The sequence below is a fragment of the Desmodus rotundus genome, chromosome 1 (assembly GCF_022682495.2).
Source record: "Desmodus rotundus isolate HL8 chromosome 1, HLdesRot8A.1, whole genome shotgun sequence".
NCBI lineage: Eukaryota > Metazoa > Chordata > Mammalia > Chiroptera > Phyllostomidae > Desmodus > Desmodus rotundus.
In genome coordinates this window covers 85496533-85519809 of record NC_071387.1, presented here as the reverse complement: position 1 = coordinate 85519809, position 23277 = coordinate 85496533, and the positions used below count along the sequence as shown (strand labels likewise).

Sequence of the window (23277 nt, the reverse complement as noted above, 5' to 3'; positions counted from 1 at the left end):
CCGGTGCGCACCCACCCAAGATTTCACATGTGGGCGCCCCGCTGGGGTCTCAGGTTTGGGTGGCCAGCTGGGGTTTCAGTTGTGGGCCCCCAGTCCCCTAATCTGGGTGCGTGCAATTGGGCTTCAGGTGAGCGCTGGGGCTGCTTATCCCGTGTTCACTGTCCAGGTGCTAAGGGGGACAGGCCCCAGAGGCCACAGCTGCTGCAGAGAGTTCTCTAACTAACCTCTGAGTGCCTCTATTTTCTTTTTCTTTTTGATAAATTCTTCTTATTCAGGCTCCCTTGGTCCAAAGAAGCACCTGGCTGCTCACACAGCCCAGCCTGGCTCTCTCCCAAGAATCCTGCAGCAGACCCTGCGCCTGGGCTGGGGCTTCAGCCTCCCTGGTCCTGGCACAGGTCCCAGGGACCTTATTGTCCTTAAGCACTCTTCTTACCATGAAATCTTTCAATGTCCTCTATCTTTGGTCTCCGATATTTATATATGCTGGAATACTGTTGGCTGTTTGCTCTGCTCCTCAGATCAACTAGGTGTTTCATTGGCTTTGAGGGGAAGTGGACTCTGCTCCTACCTATCTCGCCGCCATCTTCCAACGGACAGAGCAGGAGGAATTTTTCAAAAAGAAAAGGTGAAAGAAGAGACACCTGGTGGCTGTTTGGGGAATTCTCCTGCAGCAGCCTGTCTGACCTCCTCCCAGCTCAGCCCCTCAGTGTTCCCGTGGTGGCGTGGAAGGCCCCGAGGTCACACCTGTAGTCCTGGGGAGAGTACGCACCCAAACCTGCAGGTCTGATGGCTGCTCTTCCCACCACACCTGGAGGCCTGGGGTAGACCCCGCCGCATAGAGGCACTGAGCACCCAACCCCTGCAACCACAAGGAAGCAACAGAGGAAATGCGTACCTGCATCCGCAGTGGCAGCCGCGGTGGCACTACTGCCCTGCAGGGCCAACTGGCTCTCTGGGAGGAAGGCTGAGATGCCTGCCCACAGAGGAGAACTATAGGGCCCAGGGAGTCAGCAATCCCCAGAGAGACTTGACTCATTGGGGGGGGGGAGCTGAACTGGCCCGAGGGGGCACTGAGGTCCCTAGCATCTAGGACAGCAAAGAGCAAGAAGGGTGTGTGTGAATTGCCCCTAATTGGTGAACCTCGGGGATAGCGTAAGTGGTGGACTGAAGGCCTAGGCTGGCACAGAGGGTCACTGGGGTCCAGTGGCTAACTGGGGAACTAGGCTGGAGGATGGGAGAGTGCTGCTGAGGAGGGGAGAAAAGTGAAACCACAACCCCTTAGCCATATGCAGCCAGGAAGACCAACAGAACTGGCTTGGCCAGTTAGAATCCAGCCAAATATCATATGATCTCACTTTTAACTGGAACATAATCAACAGAAGAAAAAAGCAAACAAAATATAACCAGAGACATTGAAGTTAAGAACAATCTAACAATAGCTAGAGGGGAGGGGGGAAGGGATAGTGGGGAGAAGGGTTTTCAGGAACTACTATAAAGGACACATGGACAAAACCAAGAGGGAGAGTGGAAGCAGGGGAGGGAGGTGGGTTTGGCTGAGGTGGGATAGAGGGGTGGGGAGAAAATGCAGACAACTGTATTTGAACAAGAATAAAATACTTAAAAAACTGAAAAAAAAAAAGAATAAAAAAAGAGAAGCCAACAGGAGGCTTTTTTTTTAAAGTCATTTTTTTCTTTTAACTCCTTCCTCTCTTTCCTTCTTTCTTTTTTTATTCCTTCTTCCTTTCTTTCCCTTTTTATCTATTCTTCCTTCCTTCTTTCTTTCTTTTTTTTTTTTAATTCCCACAAGTGAGACAATAAAGCCTGGAACTGTGAAAAGACCAGAGTCGGACCCAAAGAGGGGGCATTCCAACAGCTGAGACAGTGAGACAAATTTCACTTCGCTACTTCAGAGAACTTGCAAGTTATTGTATACTTGTATTATTTTTTTCATTATTTTTACATATCTCATTTTATTAGTACTTTTGTATTTCCCTTCTTTCTGTTTAGTCCTCTTTGCTTAACTGGTTAATTTGCATTGTTTGACTGGTTTCCCCTTGTTCTCTTTCATAGTGTACTGTTAATTTACTGTCTTTCACTTCACTTGTGTTCCATTAGCACACTACTCTAGGTCCTATACTTCCTATTCTAGTTATCTAGATCACATAGATTCTTTCATATGATTTTTGCTCTGTTACTATTGTAAAGAATTGCTGTTTCATACAATTGTAAATGCTATATAGCACCACTCCCATATCTTAGTTAACTGTTTCCTGAACTTTATTACTGTTGTGGTTAACTCTATTCTCTCACATACTACACCTATTTTCTAATCTTTACTCTCACTTTACCTCATAATCTGACCTCCTACAAGTTCACAGCTTTCTAGATCCAACTCACAATCTTTCCTCCCATAGCAAGAGTCTTATTTTCTTCCCACCTTTTCTAAAAAGTGGCTAGTTGGGTGGAATATCACAGTTAACACTTTACATATCCAAAGGATTTCCTATTTCTTCTCTAGGAGCTGATAATTTAAATATCATAGAATACACTCTTGCTGTCTTAAACCATTTCGCGTTCCCCCTCCAACTGATCACAAAAAAAGAGTAGGTGGAAGCTGTGAACACCAGGATACCTGCTGGAAGAGGAAACCCACCAACAAAGGAAGCATGGACACATAACAATAGAAGAAGGTGAAGAAGGGAGTGGAAGCCACACTAACTCAACCCAGAACCTATCTGGAAATACAACTAAATAGTAGAGAAATTATCCAAAACAAACAACTGAGCAAGAGCAGGACAGAATCCTCAAAACCTTGTACACACGGAAGAACCAGCTTCAACACAACCTGCCCACACCTGCACAACAGAATACAAGACCTGGTAGAGAGAATGACCCTCAGTTAACCAGTTGGAGGGCAGACCCAAAGAAAGAATGACCCAACAACAATCAAAACCCAAAGACATACACAGAGCTAACATAAGCAGCCAGGAAGATGCATCCAGATGCAGCCAGGAAGACCAGCAGAACTGGCTTGGCCAGCTAGAAGCCAGCCAAATACCATATGATCTCACCTTTAACTGGAACATAATCAACAGAAGAAAAAAGCAAACAAAATATAACCAGAGACATTGAAGTTAAGAGCAATCTAACAATAGCAAGAGGGGCAGGGGGAAGGGATAGTGGGGACACCCCAAGACCAGCAAGCTCAGGAGATCAAGGAGACTGCACCACTGAATCTCACAGGTATTCTACCATAGAAGTTCACACCATTAGCCCAGTGAGTCAGAACAGATCAATTTAAAAAGCAGAGGCTAACAAGAAAAGTCTCACAAACAATGGGAAAACAAGGAAACAATCCCCAAATGAAAGGAGAGGAGGAAGTCTCAGAAAGAATGCTAAATGAAATAGAGGGAAGTCAACTATAAGATATTGAGTTCAAAGCAATGATTAAAAGGAAACTCAATGAGCTCACAGAGAATTACGAAAAACTTGAGGAAAACTACAGTGAATTCACTGTAAACTATATCAACATGAAAAAGGCAATAGAAACTATCAACAAGGGACGAGAGGAAATGAAGAATACAATTACTTAATTGAAGAAGGCAGTAGAGGGAATCAACGTAAGCTCAATGAAGCAGAGGATCAGAACACTGAGCTGGAGGACAAGGGAGAAAAAAACACCTAGAATGAGCATGGAAAGGAAAAGAGGCTCAGAAAGAATAAAGAGGGGTTAAGGGAAAGGCAGGACAACATGAAAGGTAATAATATCCATATAACAGGGATACCAGAAGGAGAAGAAGAAGAGTGAGGGATACAAAACCTGTTTGAAAAAGTAATGATGGAAAATGTCCCTAATCTGAGGAGAGAAAAAGTCATAGAAATCCAGGAAACGCAAAGAGTCCCAAGCAAGAGGAACCCAAAGAGGCCCACTGCAAGAAGACACATCATAATTAAAATAGCAAAATTCCAAGACAAAGAGAGGATCTTAAAGGCAGCAAAGGAGAAACAGGAAGTAACATACAAGGGAGCCCCAATAAGGTTAGCAACTGACTTCTCAATGGAAATGCTCCAAGCCAGAGGAGAATGGCAAAAAATATTCCAAGTCATGAGAACCAGAGGCCTGCAACCAAGGCTACTTTACCTAGCAAGGCTCTCAGTCAAGATATGAGGCCAAATAAAGAGCTTCCCAGACAAACGAAGTGTAAAAGAATACACCTCCACCAAACCAGCTCTGCAAGAGATGCTAAAGGTACTGCTTTAAGGAAAGGAAGGAAAGGAGAAAGAGAGGAACACAGGCATGAAAAAATGGCAATGAATCGATAGGCAAATAACCTATCGATTATAACCTTAAACGTAAATGGATTAAATGCTCCAATCAAAAGACATAGAATAGCTGAATGGATAAGAAAACATGACCCACACATGTGCTGCCTAACAGAGACCCATCTCAGGACAAAAGACCTACACAGACTGAAAGTAAACGGCTGGAAGCAAATATAACAAGCAAATGAACAGGGAAAAAAAAAAAAAGCCAGGTAGCAACAGTCATATCAGACAAAAAATAATTCAAACAAAGATCTATAAAAAGAGACCCAGAAGGTTACTTCATAACTCTCAAGGGAAGAATCCACCAAGAAGATATAAACATAGTAAATATGTATGCACCCAACATAGGAGCACCCAAATACATAAAGAAAACCTTGGAGGATTTCAAGAAAGGCATTGAGAGCAACACAATTATAGTAAGAGATTTTAACACCCCACTGTCAAAAATGGGCAGATATTCTAAACAAAATATCAACAAAGATATTGTGGCATCAAACAATGCCTTACATGAAATGGACTAAACTGATATATAGAGAGAGCCTTTCATCCCAAAGAAGCAAAATACACATGTGTTCAAATGCACATGTAAGATTTTCCAAGATAGACCACATGATAGGACACAAAACAAGCCTCATCAAATTCAAGAAAATTGAAATCATACCAAGCATTTTCCCCTACCACAAGGGACTGAAACAAGAAACCAACCTCAAGGAAAAGAACCCAAAACACTCAAAATCATGGAGATTGAATAGCATGCTATTAAACAATGAATGGGTGAAGAATGAGATTAAGGAAGAAATCAAAAAGTTCCTGGAAACAAACGAAAATGAACTCACAACAATCTAAAACTTATGAGACACAGCAAAGGCAGTCCTAAGAGGGAAGTTCATAGTGATACAGGCCTATCTAAAAAAGATAGAACATTTCATATAAACAACCTAACACTATGCCTACAAGAACTGGAGGAACAACAACAAATGCAACTGAGATCAAGTACAAGGAAGGAAATAACCAAGATCAGAGCAGAGTTAAATGACATAGAGACTAAAAGCACAATTCTAAGGATCAATGAATCCAAGAGCTGGTTCTTTGAAAGGATAAACAAAATAGACAAGTCCTTAAACAGACTCATCAAGAAAGAGAGAGGACCCAAATAAACATAATCAGAAATGAAGGAGGAGAGATTACAACTGATACCACAGAAATACAAAGGATTGTAAGAAACTACTACAAAGAATTATTTGCCAAGAAATTTGAAAACCTAGGTGAAATGGACACATTTCTAGAAAAATGTAATCTTCCAAAACTGAATGAAGAAGAAGTAGAAAACCTGAACAGACCAATAACAGCAGAGGAAATTGAAGCAGTCATCAAAAAAGTCCCCACACACAAAAGCCCTGGACCAGATGGTTTCACAGGAGAATTTCACAAAGCACTTAAGGAAGAGCTAACACCTATCCTTCACAGAGTATTTCAAAACATCCAAGAAGACAGAAGACTCCCAAACTCCTTTTATGAAGCCAGCATGATCCTAATCCCAAAACCACATAAAGACATAACAAAGAAAGAAAACTTCATGCCAATATCGCTGATGAACATAGATGCTGAAATCCTCAACACAATATTGGCAAACCGCACCCAGCAATACGTTAAAAAGATCATACACCATGATCAAGTGGGATTCATTCCAGGGATGCAAGGATGGTACGATATTTGCAAATCAATAAACATCATACACCACATAAACAAAAGGAAAGAAAAAAACCACATCATCATATCAATAGATGCCTAAAAAGCATTTTATACAGTACACCACCGCTTTATGATAAAGCACTAAGCAAAGTGGGGATAGAGGGAACATTCCTCAACCTAATAAAGGCCATATGTGAGAGACATACAGCCAACACCATACTCAATGGAAAAAAACTTAGAGCTTTCCCAGTAAGATTAGGAACAAGACAAGGATGCCTGCCTTTACCACTCCTATTCAAGATAGTTCTGGAAGTCCTAGCCACAAAAATCAGACAAGAAAAAGAAATAAAAGACATCCAAACTGGAAAGGAGGAAATTAAACTGTCACTGTTTGCAGATGACATGATAGTGTACATGGAAAATCCTATAAACTCCACCAAAAAAACTAGTTGACCTAATAAATGAATTTGGCAAAACAGCCAGATACAAAGCCCATACTCAGAAATCGAAGGCATTTTTGTACACAAACCATAAAACATCAGAAACAGAAATCAGGAAAAAAATCCCATTTGATATAGCAACAAGAAAAATAAAGTACCTAGGAATCAACCTAACCAAGGGTGTAAAAGATCTGTACTTAGAAAACTATAGAACACTAAATTAAGAAATTAAGGAAGCACAAACAAATGGAAGCATATACCATGTTCAGGGATTGGAAGAATTAACATCATCTAAATGGCCATACTATCCAAAGTGATTTATAGATACAATGTAATCCCTATTATCTCTGACATATTTCGGAAATTCCTATGGAACCATAAACAACCCCAAATAGCTGCAGCAATTTTGAGAAAGAAGGACAAAGCAGGAGGGATCACAATACCTGATATCAAAGTGTATTACAAGGCCACTGTAATCAAAACAGTCTGGTACTGGCATAAAAACAGGCACATAGACCAATGGAACAGAATAGGGAGCCCAAATAAACCCGAGTCTCTACAGTTAATTAATATTAGACAAAGGAGGCAGAAGCATAAAATGGAGTAAAAATGGCCTCTTCAACAAACGGTGTTGGGAGATCTGGACAGCTACATGCAAAAAAAAGGAAACTCGATCATCAACTTACACCATACACAAAAAATAAATTCAAGGTGGATAAAAGACTTACATATAAGTTGTAACACCATAAAAGTCCTAGAGGAAAACATTGGCAGGAAAATCTCAGACATTCCACGCAGGACAATGTCAGACATTCCATGCAGCAATATCTTCACGGATATGTCCTCTAAAGCAAGGGACATAAAGGAAAAAATAAACAAATGGAACGTCATCAAATTAAAAAGCTTCTGCTTAACCAAAGAAAACAGCATTAAAATGAAAAGAGAACAAACAGTATGGGAAAACATATTTTTCAATGAATCCTCAGACAAGGGTCTGATGTCCAAAATAGATAAAGAACTCAGATGACTCCACTTCAGGAAGACAAGTAACCCAATTAAAAACTGGGTAATTGAATAACAACAACAAAAAAATGGACAAAGACTTGAACACACACTTCTCCAATGAGGACATATAGAGGGCCCAGAGACATATGAAAAGATGCTCAGCATCACTAGCCATCAGAGAGATTCAAATTAAAACCACAATAAGGTACAACTTCACACGGGTCAGAATAGCCATCATAAACAAATCAAGAAACAAGTGTTGGAGAGGTTGTGGAGAAAAGGGAACACTAGTGCACAGTTAGTGGGAATGCAGACTGGTGCTGCCACTGTGGAAATCAGTATGGAATTTCCTGTGAGAAACCTAAAAATGGAACTGCCTTTTGACCCTGCAATTCCGCTGCTGGGACTATTCCCTAAGAGCCCTGACACACCAAACCAAAATAACCTATGCATCTCCAATGTTCATAGCAGCTCAATTTACAATAGCCAAGTACTGGAAGCAACTTAAGTGCCCATCAGCAAATGAGTGGATCAAAAAACCATGGTACATTTACAGAATAGAATTCTATGCAGCAGAGAGAAAGAAGGAGCTCATACCCTTTGCAACAGCATGGATGGAACTGGAGAGCATTATGTTAAGTGAAATAAGCCAGGCGGTGAGGGACAAATACCATATGATCTCACATTTAACTGGAACATAATCACCAAAAGAAAAAAGGAAACAAAATATAACCAGAGACGTTGAAATTAAGAATTTCAACAATAGCCAGAGGAGAGGGGTGAGGGGACAGTGGGGGGAAGGGTTTTCAGGAACTCTACTATAAAGGACACATGGACAAAGGCAAGAGGGAGGTAGGAAGCCAGGGAGGGATTTGGGTTTGGCTGGGGTGCGGGGAGCGGTGGGGAGAAAATTCAGACAAGTGTAATTGAACAATAATAAAGTAAATAAAAAAATAAATAAGAAAAATTGTAATACTTTGGAAAAAATCATATTCCAACTCTCCCACTAATTGGATAACCTAGAATAAATGGATAAATTCCTATAAATGCACAATCTTCCAAGTCTGAATCAGGAGAAATAGAAAATCTAAACAGACTAATGCTAGGAATGAAATTAAAGCAGTAATCTTTTTTTTTTTACTGCCAGTGAACAGACTTCCTGGACTGATGTACCACATGAAAATTCAAGGAAATATTTAAAGAAAAAATAATACCTATCCTCTCAAACTATTCCAAAAAACTGGGGAGGAAGAAATACTTCCAAAGTCATTCTACAAGGCCAGTGTTATTCTAATGCCAAAACTAGAGAAAGACATTACAAGAAAAGGAAAATTACAGTCCAATACCCCTGATGAACATAGGTGCAAAAATTTTCAGCAAAATGGCAAAAAAAAATTGAAAAGGAAGAAGTCAAACTGACATGATTCTATATATATAAACTTTACAGACTCTACCAAAAAAAAACCTATTAGTATTAATAAAGAAATTCAGGAAAATTGCAGGATATAAAAATAATATACAAAAATCTGTTGCATTTATATATACTAACAAAAAGCTGTCGGAAAGAAAAATCAAGAAAACAATCACATTTGTGATTGCATGAAAAGGAGTAAAATATCTAGGAAAAAATTTAACCTATGTGGTAAAAAACCTATACTCTGAAAACTATAAGACATTGATGATGACATAAATAAATGGAAGCATATACTGTGCTCATGGATAGGAAGAATTAATATTGGTAAAATGACCATACTACCCAAAGCAATGTACAGATTCAATACAGTCCCTATCAAAATACCAATGGCATTTTTCACAGAACTAGAACAACTAATCCTTAAATTTATATACAACTGCAAAAGACTGCATTAGCCAAAACAATCTTGAGAAACAACAATGTTGAAGGTATCCCCTTTCCTGATTTCAAACTTTACTACAAACTTATAGTAATCAAAACAGTCTCTTACTGTCACAAAAAGAGACACACAGATCAATGGAACAGAATTGAAAACCTAGAAATAGACTCACATTTATATAATTAATTAATCTATGATAAAGGAGGTGAGGACATACATTGGGAAAAGACAGTCTCTTCAATAAATGGTATGGGGAGAAAATGCAGATAACTGTAATTGAATAACAATAAAAATTAATAAATAAATAACTAAATAAATGGTGATGGGAAAACTGGACAAATATATGCAAAAAAAAGAAAGAAACTAGATCACTTTCTGACACAATGTAAAAAACTCAAAAACTCAAATAGATTAAAGACTTCAGTGTAAGATCTGAAACCATAAAACTAGAAGAAAACATAGGCAGTAAACTCTTTGACATTAGTCTTAGCAATATTTTTTTGAGGTATGTCTCTTTGGGCAAAAGCAACAAAAGTAAAAGTAAAAACACTTAACTACATGAAACTAAAAAGATTTTGCACACGCAAAAAAAACACCATTCAGAAAAATGACAAGAGAACCCACTGAATGGGAGGAGATATTCACAAATGATACATCAGATAAGAGGTTAATATCAAAAATATATAAACAACTCATACAATTCAACATAAAAAAAATCCAACAATTTGATTAAAGATGGGCAAAGGACCTAAATAGACATTTCACCAAAGAAGACATGCAGATAGCCATCAGGTATATGAAAAGGCACTCAAAACTAACAGTACTAATCATCAAGGAAATACAAATCAAAACCACAGTGAGATACCACACCACATATGTTAGAATGGCTGTTATCAAAGAGATGAGATAACAAGTGTGGTCAAGGATGTGGAGAAAAGGGAACATCTTGCACTATTGGTGGGATGGTCAACTGGTGCAGCCACTATGTAAAACAGTATGGAGGTTGCTCAAACAATTAAAAATAGAACTATGATAAAACCTAGCAATTCTACTTCTGGGCATTTATCTGAAGAAAACAAAAATGCCAATTTGAAGATACATGGGCCCCCATGTTCACTGCAGCATTATTCACAATAACCAAGGTATGGAAAGAATTTATGTGGCTATCAATGGGTGACTGGATAAAGAAGATCAGTACATGTATACAATAGAATATTATTCAGCAAAAAAAAAAGAGAGTAAGATATTGCCTTAACAGGGACTTAAAGGATAGTATGCTAAGTGAAATGTCAAAGACAAATACTATATGATTTCACTTATATGTGTAATCTAAAAAACAAAACAAAAACAGAAACAGATTCATAGCAAAGAGAAAAAAACTGATGTTTGCCAGAAGGCAGGAGAGTGGGATGAAGGGTGAAAAAGGTGAAGGGGATTGAGAGATATGAACTTTTAGTTATAAAATAAATGTCATGGGGATATAATGTACAGCATAGGGAATACAGTCAATAATACACAACTTTGTAAGGTAACAGATTGTTACTAGACTGGCGGTGATCACTTCGTCAGGTACAAAAACTTGAATCACTACACCTGAAACTAATATAATATTGTATGTAAATTATAATTTAATTAAATAGTCAAAATATAATTTAAGTGCATACTACAGTGGAACATAGGTGTACAATTTTTTCTTCTTTGTTTTGTAATTACCTATGCCTTGCTTCATTAAAAGAAAATAGTAAGAGTTGAGAGTCAAAAATGGAAGCTGGAGGAGACTCCAAAGGATGCTTTTTTTCCTGCTTTCTTTGGCCTAACTTGGGTCTAAAACATTGCACTCTACAGGGCATAAGCTGTTTTCACTTTGCTCCCCATTGAATTCTCTCACTACTGAAGTGGCCACATTTGAGCCTGCAGCTCGCCCTAGGTGGCATCTGACTTGCACACACCAGTGCAGTGCAGCCACCTTTGTTTTGAACAATTTGGCCTTTCCCACAAGGATCCCACAGAAGTGGGCCAAACCAATTCTGTAAGCATATGAGGCAGTTTAAAAAGCAGCTGAATTCTGCAGATGAGGCAGAGAGTGAAAAAAAAGCCAGATATCTGAGCTGTGGGAGCTACTGACATTGGCTGCCTGTAGTTGGGGAGGCCCTCAGTGCTTCCCTGGCAAATGGCACTAGGTGAGTGTGGTGCAGTGAAGTCCTTGAAGCCCAGGGCCCCGAAGGTGGAGTTGTGTAGTTGTAATGGGGTAGGTTGGAGCAAAGCTGCCTGGAAAAAAGGGGAACTCCACTCCCCAATCCTGTAAAAAAGCTGGGGGGCAGGGTAAGGGTGCCCCAAGACAGAGCAGAAGGCACAACCTTTAAGGCACATTGCATAACAAAGGCAGAATCAAACAGCCCAAGCCTTCCCAAAGGGAGGGGCTGCTGAGGAAGTTGCTGCCTGGGGGAAACTATAAACAATGTGTGCCATCAAAGTGACTCCTGACAGGTAAGGGGGAGCTCATACAGCGACTGGGGGAGCTCAAACAGTGCCTGAGTGAGCGGCTGGGGTCAGATTCCCCACCCTAAACTAACAGATGCCTGTGTGCCTGTGAGTGGCTGGGAAAGTTTTGCCCTGCCTAAGGATGGTAGCCAAAAGAGGGTCAAAGACCTTGGGGAGCTGACAAAAAATGGCAGACACTAACTCACCTTAGGAAAAGCTGGACACTCCACTAGCTTCCTGCACATGTGGATTTCAGGAGGGTTTTTTAAAGTACAGGATGGAAAGACAATCTCTCTCTCTCTCTCTCTCTCTCTCTCTCTCTCTCTCTCTCTCTCTCGTGCTCTTGGCACAGATGCTTGGTATGGAGAAGTCACTCTTGCTTTGGAGATTGGTGCAAGCTCTCTCTCTGGTCTTTTAGCCTTTTGGATGCTCTGGGCCCCTGGCCCTGCTCCCCACTCAGATGGGAGTGCTTGTGAGACCAGGCAGATGCAGGGTCCAGCAAGGTCTTATACCCTGGATGGATGGAAGCCCACTCCTGGAGGCAGGGTCTCATGCTGCGATGTGTGCCTCCCTGGGCTCCAGACTCTGGGACATCATGATCCATTGCTGCATGGCACATGGTTCCTGGACTGCTACATGGAGACTGAGTGCAGTTCACCCTAGATCCTGAAAGACAGAGGGGCTACGAGAAGATGGCTACTCTACAACCCACAAGTGCACTTTCCAGAGAGGATGGAGATCTGTTTGCATGACTGGCTTAAGGACAGATAAGGAAATGGGGAACTTCTGGGCATGGTGTTTGCTTTTAGTTTTTTGGGGAACAAGAGAAGTTCTGGGTCTTGTGGTAGAGAAGGGCTCAGAGCAGGAGTGCTCTCAGCACCCCAAGGTTGGAACCCTGTGGATAAAAACCTGTTTCCTTCAACACAAATCGTTGGGTCATATTGAAGGGTGACAAGCCCCTGAAGCCCAGTTTGCATGGTTACATGGTAAAAGGGAAGGGGTCAGGCTTCAGAGGGACACTGAGTTCGGGACACTGATGAAATGTTTGGGGCAGAAGAAAATTTGTGAAGGGAGGAAAAGTAATACGACCAGGAGAACTGAAGTTAATCTGGAGAGACTTTGAAGGAACTGTGAGGGTTTGGGGGTGGATAGCATAGGGACTCTCTTTTAAGGAAAATGGCCTCAAATTCTTGAGGAGAAACTCTATGGGAGTATTTGCAGAATGGTGGGGTAGGCTGAGTGGACATGCAGTTACTCACAGGTTAAACCTCAGGTAAAGAGTGGTGGGTGGGCTGGCCTGGCAGAGTCAGACTTTGAGGCTGCTGCCTCTTAGAAGACCAGTCAGTGCCCTCTGGTGCCGCAGCAGAATGAGGCTGGCTGGGTGTGTGTCTTCCCTTATCAGGTCTTATCTTATATTCACACAGAGGTCTAGCCTTGGAATTTGTGGGGGGCAAGGCAAAAACAAATTTAGTGCCCCCTTAACTGGTAGTTGCACATGGCTTTGGAGAGACTGAGCTGGTCCTGAAAGTTAGTGTTTAGATTTCCATAATAGTTCATTGCCAGTTTTTCTATTCAATATTATTTCTTTTCCTGGGGAAAAAAGACAATGCCTTCACTGGGAACTGCCCCATGCACACACACGCATGCACACATACACTACAGAAAATTTAAAGCAATGGTTGCTGGAACTGTTATAACTGTCAGGTTTTATAATGAGCCCACATATATGTTATAGTTGATGAAGAGGAGATCTTCTGCATTTTAACATCCTTATGCAAGTGTACAATATGTGTGGCTTGTTGATGAGCCCGGGGGGGAGGAATTCTTGATTTGTTATTTGTAGGCATATATGATTCTAGTGGCAACACTGGTGTGGTATAATTTTCTCTGTTCAGTTTCCCTGGTGGGCCTGTAATTATTGATTTACCAAGTGAAAGATTTCTCATTTCAGCAGGCAGTCATTACTTCAGCTAATCCTGTCCTAGCCTTGTACCTGATGAGCTCCATGCTGTCCTGTGTACCTTCAAAGGTCGTTCCTGCAGTGAGCCTCATCTGGGAAGTTCTGACATGCAAATTTGTGAATGCACCCCAGACCCACTGAGTTAGAAACCCAGTGATCTGTGTTTAAACAAGCGGCCGCCTCCACTTCAGCTGGTATTGGTTTGACTGTGGACCTGGATGGTGAAACCTGAGGCTCTCCACACTGCCATGGTTCCTCCAAAGGCCCATTAAAATGCAGAAATTGTAACAGAATAACAATAAAAAAATTAAAAAATAAAAGTTTTATTGAATATAATAAAAATAAAAATTAAAATAATAATAATAAAAAAATAAAAATAAAAGTAAAAAGCTGCTCAGAGCCCCATTCCCTTCTCCTGGGCAGGAGTCTGCAAGTCTGATGATGCTCAAGTCTGAGAATCGCAGGCCTGTTAACTGATACCACTTCTCTATTCCTTCTTTCCAGAAAAAGTCCCTTGTCTCCTTCTCCCAATGGGGTGTCTACCTAGTCAGCTATTCAGAACCCTTCATGCTCCTCTGGCTGCTGGCCACAGACCCACAAACAGAAGTCCCCATGTCTGTGACTGACCTGATAATGACTTTTGCTTTACACTGCCTCTGTGTGATTTGTTTTGTGGGGGAAACCTTGCCTTGGCCTTGGACCTGGTGCTGATAGGCTCCACCAAGCCAGTGTGGGTGGGTAGAGAGGGTGCCATCATCCCCTCTTTCTCACTCAGCCTAGCCCCCTGCCAGCTGCCCACACTGTTTCTGCAAGCTGGAGGTACAGGTGCTGGGGGGAAGTAGTTAGAGATGACCTGGTGGGATGTATCTGGCTTTGCACTCCTTGGCCCTGGCAGACACTTAAAGTACTGCTGCTTGTGACCTTGAGCAGGAACTTGGCTGGAAAGCTTGATCTTCTGAGGGGCTTTATGAAAATCCCAGGTCCTCAGAGGCTGGGTGTCTCTAACTCTCTCTCCTTGAGGTGAGCAGTTCCTTGGCAGCCACAGCCCACTGTGCCCAGGTTCTCACATGACCTGATCTTAGAGGCCCACCGCCCTTTGGTAGGTTCTTTTATGCACAACTGAGAATGTCCACAGTCAATATTGTAACTTCGGATTCCCTCCAAGCTTTGGGAATTATGTGCCCCAAAACCCCACCATCCACTTCCCTGGCTGAGTGTAGCATATTTTTTCTCAAACACAGTGGGACCTTGCTAACCCCACAGCTGCTACACAGCTGTCTCTCCCATCATCCAGATTTCCCTGAGGAAGAATCCCACTCCACTCCAGTATGTGTCCCACAGTCTCACTCTCATGTCCCACCTCACTGGAGCCCTTCACCACTCCAAGACTATCTCAGATTCTACTCATTAAATCTTTTCTCTGCAAGACCGCATCCTCCTTGAAGGAGAAGGGCTCAAGAATTATGAAACTGGCATTGAACTACCACTTTCGAAAATCTGGATCTGTGTCTGGATTCTAATTTTGTATTTCATATTTGTTGTGTCTGGATTCTAATTTTGTATTTTCTTGGTGCTTCTGTTTTAACATCTCATTGCAGTGATTTCAGATCTGCCGTGTGTCTTTCCAGAACAACTCTGGAAACTTCATTTCCTGGGGCAGGTTGCATTGTCTAAAGCTGGCTTCAATAACCTCTCCCATAGAAAAGGCTCTTCTGCAAGGTGACCCTGACAGTCCTGTCTTCGAGGGAGGGTGTCTGTGCCTCTGCCCTGTATACAGGCAGTCTAGTGAATCTATGTGACTTCTGAGGTATGGTATAAAGGTGACATAGTTCATACCTGGTTCCCTTGGAGGATCAGGAGCTTGGAGCTACCACATAACAAGGCCAAGGCCACCATGCTGTGAGGAAAGCTCAGACACATGGGACAGCATGTTTGGATATTCTGACTGACAGCCCCAGGGGACAAGCTAGCTGACTGCCATTCCACTGCCAGGCCTGGCAGTGATTTTTTCTCCAGATGGTTTCTGAGCCCAGCCATGGAGTCACCCCCTGAACCCGATTTCTGGTCCTCCCAGTTGAGGCCCCAGAATTTAATAATTTCAATCCTTTCCTATTATTATTACCCCAGCCCTAGGGTTATATGCAGCAGGTATTTTATGTATGTGTGATATCTTAGATTTCTGTTTGCCATTTCAGTTGTCTAGTTAATAAATTTTAAAAAATCCTTACCCAAGGATATGTTTATTAATTTTAGAGAGAGAGGAAGGGAGAGGGTGAGAGCAAGGGAGAGAAACATTGATGTGAGAGAGAAACATCGATCAGTTGTCCCTTACATGACCCAAAGGGATCCAAACCAAAATCTAGGTATGTACCCTGACCTGGAATGGAACCAGCAAACTTTTGGTATACAGGATGATGCTCTAATCAACTAAGCCACCTGACCAGGGCTTTAATTAATAACTTTTAACTTACTTAAGAATATTATATAATGAATTTTCTCTATTCAAAAGTGGCTCTGGTTTCTGTTTCCTGACTTGACACTGATTGATAATAAGAATAGGTGGATGCTATTTGTCATACTGAGTAAAAGGAGTATAATAATTTCATTGAAACATTTTTTTTGCTTTTGTTTTTTAATTTGTACTGTTGTTCTATTACAGTTGTTCCAATTTTCCTCCCATTGCTCTCTACTGTCCTGCCCACCTGCCACTCCCATAGTCATTCCCTACCCTGTTGTCCTTGCCCATGGGTCATTAATATATGTTCCTTGACTAGACCCTTCCCTTTCTTTCTGCCATTATCCTCTTCCCACACCTGCTCTGGCCGCTGTCGTCAGTTCCTTGTTTTCATGCCCCTGGTTCTATTTTGCTGGCTTGTTTGTTTTGTTCATTAGGTTCCTATTATAGGTGAGGTCACATGGTATTTGTGTTTCACTGCCTGGCTTATTTCACTTAGCATAATATTCTCCACTTCTGTCCATGCTGTCACAAAGGGTAGGAGTTCCTTCTTTCTCTCTGTTGCATAGTATTCCATTGTATAACTATGCTACAGTTTTTTGATACATTCATTTACTGATGGGCATTTAAGCTATTTCAAGCACTTGTAAATAATGCTATTACAAATAGCATTATTTGGCTTTTTGGCTATTGTAAATAATGCTGCTATAAACCTGGGGGTGGACAGATTTAGAACAAATATTTCAAAAATTTATATGGAACATAATCTATTTCGAATAGCTTCAATGATCTTCAGAAAGAAGAACAAAGTAGGAGGGATCACAATACCTGATATCAAACTATATTACAAGGCCACTGTTATCAAAAGGGTCTGGTGTTGGCATAGAACAGACATATAGATCAATGGAACAGAATGAAGATCCCAGAAATAAACACCTGTCTCTATGGTCAATTAATATTTGATAAATGGAGCAGGAGCATAAAATGGAGTAAAATTAGTTTCTTCGATAAATGTTGTTGGGAGATCTGGACACGTACATGCAAAAAAAAAAAAAAAAGAAGAAAGAAAGAAAAGAAAGTAGATCACCAGTTTACACCATACACCAGAATAAACTCAAAATGGGTAAAAGACTTAAATGTAATCTGGGACACAATAAATGTCCTAGAGGAAAACAAAGACAGTAAAATTTCAGATATCCCACATAGCAATATTTTTCCTGATCTATTTCCTAGAGCAAGAGACATAAAGGAAAGAATAAATAAATAGGACTACATCCAATTAAAAACCTTTTGCTTGGCCAAAGAAAATATCATGAAAATAGAAAGGGAACCAATTGTAAAAGAAAACATATTTGCCAATGATACCTCAGACAAGGGTTTGATCTTCAAAATTCATATGGCTCAACACCAGGAAGACAAACAATCCAATTAAAAAATGGGCAAAGGACCTGAACAGACACTTCTCCAAGGAGGACATACAGAGGGCTCATAGACATATGAAAGGATGCTCAGCATCACTAGCTATCAGAGAGATGCAGATTAAAACCACAATGAGATACCACCTCACACCCATCAGAATGGCCATTATAAACAAATCAATAAACAAGTGCTGGTGGAGAAAAGGGTGAAGGGTTTGTAGGAACAATTATAAAGGGCACATGGACAACAACAGGGGGAGGGGGATGGAAATGGGAGGGCAGTGGGGAGGGCTGGGGGTTGGGCTGGGGTAGGGGGAAAAGGCAGAGAACTGTACTTGAATATCAGTAAAATTAAAAAAAGAAATGTTAAAAAAAAAAGGGAACACTAATGCTCTGTTAGTGGGAATGCCAACTGGTACAGCTACTGTGTAAAACAGTATGGAATTTTCTCAAAAAACTAAAAACAGAACTGACATTTGTTCCAGGAATTCCACTACTTGGATTATTTCCTAAGAATCATGAAACACAAATTCATTAAAACAGCCTCAAACACATAGAGTTGTAAGTATGATACAAAGAAATTATTTTTATTTTCCTGAGACATTTGGGAATACATTGCTCATCTGATACCCCATCACTTCCAAATGCTTCAGCACATAGGTCCCACAAACAAGGACATCATCTACATAACTGCAATACGGCCATCAAAACCAGGAAATTGACACTGATACATTCCAAGCTTCTAATCCACAGGCCAATTGAAGTTTTACCAGTTGTCTAGCAAAAGGACATACGTCACATTTAGTTGTGATGGCTCTTGAGACTTTAGTCCAGAACAATTCCTTTTTCCTTGACTTACCTTGATTTTCATGATCTTTAAACTTCTGAGGATTACATGCAAATCATTTTCTAGAATGATCCTCAGTTTGGATTTGTCTGGCATTTTTTAAATCATTTTTTTCAGGTCTTACATTTTTGGCAAGAATACTACAGAAGTAATGCTGCATGCTAGCAGGTGGCACATAATTTTGACTTAACCGTTTACTTATAATTTACTCATATCTCTTGATTAAGCTGGTGTCTGCCACATTTTGTCACTATAAATAACTCTTTTTCCTTTTGTAATTAATAAATATCTTGTGGGGAGGTAATTTGGAACTATGGAATATCCTATTTCTCAATGTCTTATTTATTTACTTATGTCTGTCACTATGGGCACAAAATTTCTTTTATTCAATGGGTTATAATCTGCTATTATCATTATTTATTTTAATGACCAAATTGTCCTTAATTTGGTCAATGAGAACCCCTTTAAGTTGGCCTCTGTGGCCTTTGTTAAATTTCCATCTTTTTGATCACTTCTTTTTTTCTGACATAAGATATTCCAGGCTCATCTTGTTCTTGCCCTGCCCTTGCACTGGAATCAGCTATTTGTCCGAGAATCTCAGGCCTTTCTCAGTGGAGACTGCTGTTTAGATGCAGTGATCTAGGTTCTAGATGTGCTCATTGACTCAGGTGTTGCTGCTTTCAGGCACTTTTGTTACATAACAGAGGGGGGGGGTGGTTCACAATATACTATTACGGAAAGGATCCCCCCTTTTTCTCCCTGGAGGTCCCCCCTGACACATACACACACCTACTAGGTTCGCAATGGCTGCTGCCAGAGGAAAGATGTCTCTCAATGCCAGAGACTGGTGAAAAAGAAAGAAATTATTTATTTAAAAGTTATACAGACTTAAAGTAGTGACTTAATGTCTTCATTAAAATACTAAAGCCCTCTAGAACACCCACAGATGACAGTCCTTCCCTCTCCCTCTGCCCAGTCTGGGGTACCATATCTCAGGAAAGAAGTAGAAGTCCATGATTCAGGCTCCCGGCACCATCAGCTGTATGGCTGCCACAACCTCCAGTTAATCCAGAGCCATGTGGCACCTTCTCACAGCCCACCAGCAAGTCCTTTCTCCCCTTTTCTTCATAGCAAAGTCTCTCCTGATGCCTAAGCCGCGTGGCAAACAGGAGCACCACAAAGCCACATGGTCCTCCGTCCTCTCCTCTAAAATCGTGTGGTTCTCTGTCCCTATGGCTGCCACGCCTGGGTTTAAATCCTAGCACCAATCTTCCTCTGCAGCCCCATTTCCGACTCCTCCCACAATCAGTTAAACCTGCCAGCATTCCCGCATTCTTCCAGCTTTACTGGGCTGCCATAGTAAGTCTGGGCAGGCGTGGCCCCATGGCATGGAGCCAATCTTCTCCAAGCTGTCACGAAGGTGCTGTAACCAGGGGGAGTTGCCTCTCAGTTAAATCCTGGGTGGAAGTCACTCCCATCCCCCTGGCTCAAAGCTTGGCCACAGCTATTTAACATATCCATGAAACCAGTTAAAGGTTATAGACATGTTAAATGACCATGCCAGGGGCAAGATGTAAAGCTGTTGCTGTGCAAAACAGCTCTGAATGGCCCTGCTCCATGTGTCCCTTCCCCCAGCTCAGGCTTGTGGGGGTGAGGACATCCTATATATTATTTTTCTAATATTTCATGGACACCTTGAGTTCTGGACCCCATTACAAATCCCTATTAGGGGCCCTCCTCTTGGCTGCACCCTGTTTCACTTTCAGTAATGAGAGCTGAGGAATACGTATATGCACATATTTACATGTCTGTATAGTTCTTTATCTGTCTATCTATTTATCTATTTATCTATTTATCTGTCTATCTATTTATTATCTAGCTAGCTAGCTAGCTAGCTGGCTATCATCTATCTATCCAGTTAGCTATCCATCTATCATCTATCTATTAAGTGCCTGGATTTGCCCTGATATCTTCCATTCCCTTGAAAACTCTATAGTGTGTTCTAATTTTCTTCTTTCCTATATCTTAACTCCCTTTTCTGACAGTCAGAACCTTGGCTGTCATTATCCTTAATACACTTATTTGATCGATTCTACTGTAAATAACCATTCTCTCATTACCACTTCCACTTTCTGCCCCATGTGAATAGCCTTTCCACCCTACAAAAGTTTCCCGCTATACAAGTGTATTAGACAGCTTGGGCTTGCCATAACAAAGCACCACAGACTGTGAGACTTAAACAACAGAAATTTATTCACTCACAGATCTCGAGGCTGGAAGTCCAACATCAAGGGCAGAGTTGCTCAAGGTTAGGACTCTCTCCTTGCCATGCAGATGGACTTCTTCTCCTATGTCCTCACATAGTTGTCCATGGTGATTCAGGTGGTACATCTTCAGGTCTACAACACTTTGGTTTTTAAAAATGGTTTCTATAAATTTTCTGCAGTTTCTTGCTAAAGATTTTAAAATACAACACTTCTTTTCAGCAGGTAAAACTCAACTCAAAGAATTTCATTTCCAGTAATGGTAATTAACCATCATGAAGACTGCAATCATAAACCCTAGAAACAACAGAAAAAGTGACTGTTTGAAGGCAGGGGAAAAAACTGGAGTAATTTCAATCTTGAAACAAGCCACCTGCAGTGGGTGGGATCAATGCTTAGATGGTTTTTTCCATGAGGGCACTCCCTAACCTTGGGTTGCCAGAGCTCAAGCAGAAATCTGCAGTCTTATTGGTTTGGAGTGTTGGAGGACTAAGCTTGGGGGTGTCAGAACAGCTGGAAGTGGGCAGTCACAAAAATTGGACAAACCCCCAAATCTGTAAATAAACTCCCTTCCAATCCTTGATGTAACCCAGACTTGCACATGCACGGGGAAAACCCCACTGACTCAGAAGAAAGCACCATCCGGAAGGCTGAAAGACCAGAGGGACTTTCTCTGCTGCAGCTGAGACAGAGCTTGGGGTTGGAGTGCTACCTAGTTTTCAGGTTTAGTGAATATTTTAGGCTTTTATTGAAACCCCAGGGATTGTTTGTCTTCCTGGAGTGGAGTCGTGTGAGTTCTTTATATATTTTGGAGATCAGGCCCTTGTCTGAGGTATCATTAGCAAATAGGTTTTCCCATACTGTTGGTTCTCTTTGTAATTTGGTGCTGTTTTCTTTAGTCATGCAGAAGCTTTTTATTTTGATGAGGTCCCACTTGTTTATTCTTTCCTTTATGTCCCTTGCTTTAGGGGATGTGTCTGTGAGGATGTTGCTGCATTGAATGTCTGAGATTTTCCTGCCAATGTTTTCCTCAAGGACTTTTATGGTGTTACGACTTATATTTAAGTCTTTTATCCATCTTGAGTTTATTTTCCTGTATGGCATAAGTTGGTGATCGAGTTTCATTTTTTTGCACGTAGCTGTCCAGATCTCCCAACACCATCTGTTGAAGAGGCTGTTTTTGCTCCATTTTATGCTCCTGCCTCCTTTGTCAAATATTAATTGACCGTATAGACTTGAGTTTATTTCTGGGCTGTCTGTTCTGTTCCATTGGTCTATGTGCCTGTTTTTATGCCAGCATAAGCTTTATTAATTTGCTTGAAAGACTCAAAGAACTCAGGGAAACATTTTACTTCCTGGGTCACCAATTTATTATAAAAGGATGTAACTCCAGAACAGCCAGATGAAGAGATGCACAGGGCAAGGGACAGGGAAGCATTCTCTCTTGGAGAGAGTGACACTCTCCCCAAATCTCCATGCATCCACAGACCTGGAAGTTCTCCAAATCTTATTCTTTTTGGTTTTTATGAAGGCTTTATTACATAGGCATAATTGATTAAATCAACCTCTAACCTCTCTTCCTCGCTGGAGGGTGGAAGAGTGGGACTGAAAATTCCAACTCTCTAATCAAATGATTGGTTCCATTGACAAATAGGCTCCCACTCTTTGGTGCTTTCCAAAAGTTTATCAACAGCACAAAAAATACCTTTATCACTTTCAGCACTTAGAAAATTTTAAGGGCTTTGGGAATGGTGAGCCAGGAACCATGGACAAAGACCAAATATATAGGAGAAATATATATTTGGTCATCTGAATGATAAATCACAATATCGTAGCAGTCTACCCCCTGGTCTTTGAACATGGGTCCTTTACAACAAAACAATCATTCAAGTGAAAAGATACCAGTGCATTACTAAGACTCTAATTCAGTCATTAATAACTATCCAGTCCATCACCATAGCTTATGAAAGTGTCTCCCAGGGGGAGCCACTCAGGCTTGGCCAGGTCCCAAAAGCAGAAGTGGTCTCAGCAATACATGGCCCCACCCTTTCAGGCTTCTGGTATAATGGAGCCAAAAGACAATGTCATCTCTTGCTCTGATCCTTTTTCCAGGTGTTAATGTAATATTGGATTTCCCTTATTATATAACTCATTTATTTATTATATTACCCTTAGCCACTATTTTTCCTTCTCTCCATTTCTTCCCAAATTCTTCTACCTTCAGAAGGGATGCTAGGTCTGCCCACTGTGCTGGTCCATGTTCTAGGCAATGATACTCTTCCAGTATGTGCTTCCCCTCTGTCCTCTCCATTCACACAGGGCAGAGAGACACACAGGTCTTGAACATGTGGGCTATCTTCATTACCAGGCAACATGGCTGCACTCACTGCTGCCCCCCCAGGTGCTTAGGGACTGTGACATAGAGCTTAAAAACACAGTGACAGTTTCTGCTTAGAAATCATCTCCCCATCCAGCCCTTATAGTTGTAGCCCTGGTTATATTACATGACTGCATCAAGTGAGGGTAAAAATTGGGG

At 41.1% G+C, this 23277-nt stretch overlaps 1 pseudogene; it reads right to left on the bottom strand.

The window, feature by feature from the left end:
• LOC112307278 (serine/arginine-rich splicing factor 3-like) overlaps positions 1-15653 on the bottom strand; it is a 76371-nt pseudogene extending 60718 nt beyond the window's left edge.
• Positions 15654-23277: the final 7624 nt, after the last annotated feature.